The sequence below is a fragment of the Bos indicus x Bos taurus genome, chromosome 29 (assembly GCF_003369695.1).
Source record: "Bos indicus x Bos taurus breed Angus x Brahman F1 hybrid chromosome 29, Bos_hybrid_MaternalHap_v2.0, whole genome shotgun sequence".
NCBI lineage: Eukaryota > Metazoa > Chordata > Mammalia > Artiodactyla > Bovidae > Bos > Bos indicus x Bos taurus.
In genome coordinates this window covers 10984883-10990882 of record NC_040104.1, presented here as the reverse complement: position 1 = coordinate 10990882, position 6000 = coordinate 10984883, and the positions used below count along the sequence as shown (strand labels likewise).

Sequence of the window (6000 nt, the reverse complement as noted above, 5' to 3'; positions counted from 1 at the left end):
GGTGTGTTGAGGAAATGAATGGATGCGTGTGAAGCAGAAGAGGAAGGGCAATTTTCTTCATTTGCCAGGAATTCAAAATTGACCAAGAGCCCTTTTGGAAGCCAGGAGCTATGCTGGGCCCCAGCAGGGTGAAGGGCGAGAGAACACAGATGGTGAAGATGTGCTCTGACCGCCCCCCATCCCCCTTACTCCAAGGAGTGCTCTGCACCCGGAGGAGGTGGAATCCAGCTCCCTCTTTCCTCCCCACAAATGAACCAGTTCTCCAGTGATCCTACACGCTTTTTTTTTCCCCCTCTCCCACGCTAAACCCGGTCACGCGGGGCCTGCAGGAGGGGGACCCAGGCGGCTCCCTTCCCCGCATGCCGCGCGGCGGGTCGTGCCCCTCCCGGCCGCCCACGAAGCCCCAGCGGTGGCAGAAGCCCGGAGCCCACCGCCCCCACGCGCCGGGCCCGAGCCCGCGAAAGACTCCGCTCCCTCTGGCCTCGGCGCCACTCCCCTCCCTGGCACCAGAGGGCGCTGCCACCCCACGGCCGTCGCCATGGTCACCGCTGGCGGCGGAGTGGGGTTTACGTAAAGGACGCAGCGTCCCCCGGGGGGCGGAGGTGGCCTTCGCGCCGGCGCCGGCGCCCTGCGGAAGCGGCGTTAGTGAATCGGGGCCTTGGGGAGCCCAGGATGGAGGTGGCGGTCGCGGTGGTGGCGGCGGGCCGAGCCCTGAGGCGGGCTGGAGGTAAAGGGGGACGCGGGCGCGGCCGGCCGGGCCCCGGGCTCGGGTGCGGTGAGAGCGGCGCGGCAGCTGGGCAGTGTCCAGGGCGCGCGATGGCCCGCCCGACGGGTCCGCAGGCGGAGGTGCGGCTGCCGCGCGCGCCCGTGACAGGTGTGGGATCCGTGGAGCCCCTGGCACCGATGTGGGAAGGGTGACACCCGTGGCGTGGGCGTGGGCAGCGTGGGTCTGGCCCGAGCAGCGTGGTTTTCCTGGCACGGGTGTCAGAAAGAGACTCACCCCCACCTTGGTGTGGTGGTGGCCGCCCAGGTGTGAGGCGGGCGCAGCCCTCTGTGCGGGCAGGTGATGGGCAGAGCAATTGGACTCGTGCTGGGGTGGCGGTGGCCAGCTGGTGGGCGCATGGTGGTGCCCCCGGCAGGGGTGTGAGGAAGTGCTCTCATTAGTAAGGTGTCCAATGGTTCTGGCCTTGAAATGGTCTGGAGTGATGGCACCCGGGGCTTGAAGAATTTGTGTCCTCAGCATGGCAGGAGTTGCTGGCCGTGACTGTGAGAAATGGCCCTGGCACAGCATAGTGCTGGGGCAGCCCGGCCCTACGAGGGGAGAATCCGTGGCCCTCAGACCCTGGTGGACGGGCAGGGTGAATGCCTGTCCTCCCACTCTGGGTATGATGAGGGGTATTGCTTCTGGCACAGAGATCCACCTTTAACGTCTGCTGGGCACACTAGGGACTGAGAAATGCAGAAGTCTGGGAGAAGGTTGGTATCCTTTAAATGGACATGGAAGAGAGGTACCAGGAGATGCTTCTACTTTGAAGACCCTGATGGTGGCCCAGACAGAGACCTCTCTAGGCGCTACCATCACCCTGGGCTCATGAATTCATCCAGCTTTGGGGAAGAGGGGAGGGGTGGGTGGTTCTCAGCTCTGCTCTCTATCTCTGAACATGTGTCCTGAGACATTTGCAGGGCTGAGAGGTGGGCCATGTTGGTGGGCAGGGGGAGGCGTAGGGCTCCAGCCATCTGTGGTTCCCGGGCCCTGCCTTTTCCTTGGGGTGATGGTGTCCGTGATGCTCAGAAGCCTTTGGGTCCAGAGGATCGTTTGGAGCATGTTTGAAAGACGAGTCTGCAGCCACCAGGAGTGTTGTTGGGGTTGCTTCTGCCCTCACCGATCCTTCGGGAAGCCCTAGGTGAGGGTCTCACTCAGCATCACATATGCCCTACTTCACAGAGGGGCAATTTACAGACCCACCCCCACCCCACCCGCAGAGGAGTCTTAGGATGTGGGAGGAAATTGTTAGGTCTTTATGGATCTCTTGAGGAAGTGGAATCGCAGGAGAAGAATAAATGAGGCTGGGCCTTTAGGAGTCCAGAAAGACCAGGCTGAGGGTATAGGAGACTAGGGTGGGGCTAGCAACTCATTATCCCAAGTGTGTGCTTGGAGATGCTGCTGAGGTTCCTCAAAGCTGGAGTGTTGTCCGGTGCATTTGGAGCCAGAAGACTTGAATTCCAGTCTCGCTGGTGTGACCTTGAACAGGTGACTTTACCTCTCACAGCCACATCGGAAGGTGGTCACGGAGGATGAAAGATGGTGCCCACAGAAACCCTTTGTGAAGACCTGTCCAAGGGTCAGGGATTATCTTCAGGTGAAGAGACCAGGGCCGGAGGCCGAGGAGATGGAAGCGTGGAATGTGAATGGGGAGGAAGGGCCTGTCGTAGGGAATTAGAAGCCCTGAGCGTAAAGGCTCCTGGTGGGGAAAGTGGGATCTGTTGACATTGTGAGTCAGCTGCTGAGCTAGAACCAGGCCCCAGGTCTCCTGAGGACGGTCCGAGCGTGGCCGCAGCCACTGGAGAGCCCTGCAGGAGTGGGCTGAACAAGAGGAAGCCCTTCACCAGGGCTGCAGACGCGCCTGTGGCCGCGCAGGGCTGAGAGGTGTCTGTGGCTGGCAGATCTGGGGTACCCGGGTGGGAGCAGGACTTGGACGTGTGTGTTTTCTCTTGAGAATTTACTTTGGCTCCTGGTTCAGAGGATGCGAGTGGGCAGCAGCCATATCCGTGTTTTGGGGGGCCGTGGCCTTAAGAAAGCCAAGTGGGTCAGAGTCACCAGAGAGGAGACGGGGCAGGGTGGTCCTGTGGCGGAGGTGGAGGCTGGATGGCAGGAGGCTGGGGCCCATGAGGGGTGCCGGGGGCAAGGAGAAGGGATGATGGACACCCTCAGAGTGGGCCTCTTGAGAGCAGACAGGTGTAGCAAGAATCCCCCAGGACCCACTTCTGCCTGAAGGGCCGACCCAGGTGGAGAAGATGAGTGAGGGTGGCTTCCAGGGTCTTTACTTTCTGCCACTGGGGCCCAGTTACTAATAATGGGCTGCAGGGCCTGAAATACATCCCCCACGGCTCAAAAGCTTCACACTGGCAGGCCAGATTCCATGAACCCAGGCCCGTTTCTCCAGCATTCCATAGGAGTATCTGCTGTAGCCAGCAACCCGTTTCACAAGCTTGGTCCCCGAGGCAGAAAGTTGTTGCCCTGTGTCCACGCTGCAGTGTCACGGCACGAGGGGCAGAGGAGGACACATCCTACCAGGCCCCGGATGGTCAGCTGACTTGTCCAGGCCAAGGACCGGCACTTCCCAGGGGTCGCCACCTGGACACCGCCTGGTGCTTCCTCAGCCACTTGTTTCCAGGTCATTCTCGGGGTGCCCCCCGAGGCCTCTTTCGCTGCCTCCCCAGGAGTTGCCAGCACTTCAGCTCCTGCTTGGAATGCTGTCCTAGTGAGAGTCCATTAAGAGGAAGCCTCAGGCCTCCCCGATGTGAATATTGAACGATCATGTCCTTTAAGCACACCCGCCACACCTCTGCCTATCCTGATTGGTGGCTCAGCCTTGTGGTTTGGGGATACATAAGCCCTTTGCAGCCACCCCTTGCCATCTGCCTGGGAGGCTGGGACTCTGCACAGGCGAGCTGGGTGGCAGGTGGGGGAGATAGGAGAAGCCAACGGGTGGACCCAGCCTCTGTTGGCCCGAAGCAGAGCAGGGCTGTCTTGCAAGTCCTCAGGGTTTGAGGCCACCAGGAGCCCCACCAGTCACCACCACCCTTTGTCATAGTTTGGAGCAGATTCTAGCTAGGGGGAGAGAACTGGTAACATAGGAGTGGCCATCGAGGGCTCTCTGGAGCTGAGGTTTTTTTCAACTCTGGTCCTCAGTCCTATTCCCATTTCTTTGTCCATGTTTCTCCAAAAGTTGCTTAACTCAGCTCCTGGCAACCTTTCCACCTCAGCTGCCTCGTAAATCATGGTGCCCAGCTGCTCAGCTGCAGGGGTGCCAGGGGATCGGGCATCTCTGGACAGAGGCTTCTAGGCTACAGCTGAAGGCACAGACCCTCCCCACAGCCCCTCTCTCCAGGACCAGAGAGGGATCCCACTCAGGGTTTAATCACCTGTTGGCCAGTGCTCCATCTGAGTTCAGTTTCTCCCTGGAATTGCTTTGTCTTACACTCCAGTAGGGGCTTCCCTGCTGGCTCAGTTGGTCAAGAACCTGCCTGCAATGTGGGAGACCGGGGTTTGATCCCCGGGTCAGGAAGATCCCCTGGAGAAGGGAAGTGCAATCCACTCTAGTGTTCTTGCCTGGAGAATTCCATGGACAGAGGAGCCTGGAGAGCTACAGTCCATGGGGTTGCAAAGAGTCAGACACGACTGAGAGACTAACACACATACCCACACACTCAAGTGGACCAGGCATGTGGCGCTGGGGAATTATCAATGAACATGCGGTCAGAGGACAATAAATCTTCTAGCGCCGTGGAGCCTTGGATGTTGTGGGATGTGGTTACATCCCAGCGGGCATAGCTGAAGGCTGTTTATCTTGTCCTTTTTCCTTTCTGATTCCGACTTTGGCTGCACGGGATCTCTGGTGGATGGGGCACTGGATGTGTTGGCGGGGAGGATGCAGGAAACTGTCTTCCCCGTGGGGTCCTCTGGGCTGCTGGGAGAGGGTTCCGGGGAGGTGATGTGGAGGGGAGTGGTGTGGCCACCGTCGAGGGCCAGGGGCAGGAGTACCCGGCTCCTCGGCAGGATCGTGGTGGAGACGGGCAGGGTTGGGGCCGTTCCCGCCGGGCGAGTGCACGTGTGCCAAGCCGCGTGTGCCCGTAAGCAAGTGTTTCTGTGGGAAGTGAGGGCTGAGCCGGAGGAGCGCCTGGTGGCGGGGGAGCCCGTGGGCTCCTGTGTCTGGCTGGCCTGGTGTCAGTGGGTGTGCGCGCTGGGGTGTTGCTGAGCCCCAAGAAGCAGGAGAGAACAGTGAGAGGCGGGGGGAGGGGTCGCCTTCCAGCTCGGGGAAGGGGAGCTTAACGTCTCAGTGTGATTCTTACAGGAGCAGCTTTTCTGCTTTCTCAGTATTCCTTAGAAGGAAGCCCAGGCTGGGGGGAGTGGTTCCAATGCCCATATGTGTTCGCATAACGCCTGCTTCCGCCTCCTCCCCAAGCCCCTGGGGAAGTCAGCCAGGGACAGTCCACCCAGGTGACAGAAGAGAGCAGCACAGCCCATGGGCCTTAGGACTTGGGACTCTGGGATCAAACAGACCCAAGTTCAAATCCTGGTGCCTCTCTACACCTCAATTTCCCCATCTGTAAGATGGGGACAGTAGAACCTCCCACAGGGAGCAGGGATTGTAAGGACCGCATGCCTGGTGAGTGGAGGGATCCCAGTGGTGAGAAGCACACTCGGTAAATGCTTCTGCTCCTGCATTCAGGATCTTTCCCACAAAACAAGCAGCTTCATCCTGATTTGCATATATTAGCACCAGGGGAGACGCAATAGGTTATGTCCCTTTTCTTGATGAGGAGAAATTAGCTCCACCCTACCCTCGGCATGGTTGGAATCTGGCGTATCTGTCAATAGAATCATACTCAAGATAACGTTGTGGCCCCTGGCATATGTTCCCACTCCGATGGAGCTGATGGTTATTTCTTGAGCACCTTCTGAGACCTGGAGGTCAGTGAGAGCCACGAAAATGAAGTGGACGTGCGTGCATGTATGCTCAGTCATGTCTGACTCTTTGCGATCCCATGGACTGTAGCCCACCAGGCTCCTCTGTCCATGGGATCTCCTAGGCATGAATACTGGAGTGGGTTGCCATTTCCTACTCCAGGGGACCTTCCCCACCCAGGGACCAAACCCGCATCTCCTGCGTCTCCTGCAACGGCAGACGGATTCTTTACCACTGAGCCACCGGAGAAGCCAAAGTGGCCATACCAGCACCTATAAGGTATGGAATCTGGTGTTTACAACCTATTGAG

The 6000-nt window shown here is 59.2% G+C and overlaps 1 protein-coding gene across 1 annotated transcript in view; it reads left to right on the top strand.

Moving 5' to 3' along the window:
* The first annotated feature begins 587 nt into the window (after positions 1-587).
* The window catches only part of DAGLA (diacylglycerol lipase alpha), a 66488-nt gene continuing 61075 nt past the window's right edge, over positions 588-6000 (top strand). The window contains exon 1 of the mRNA XM_027531466.1: positions 588-727. The gene's annotated coding sequence lies outside the window, so the exon portion shown is untranslated. The remainder of the gene's footprint in view (positions 728-6000) is intronic.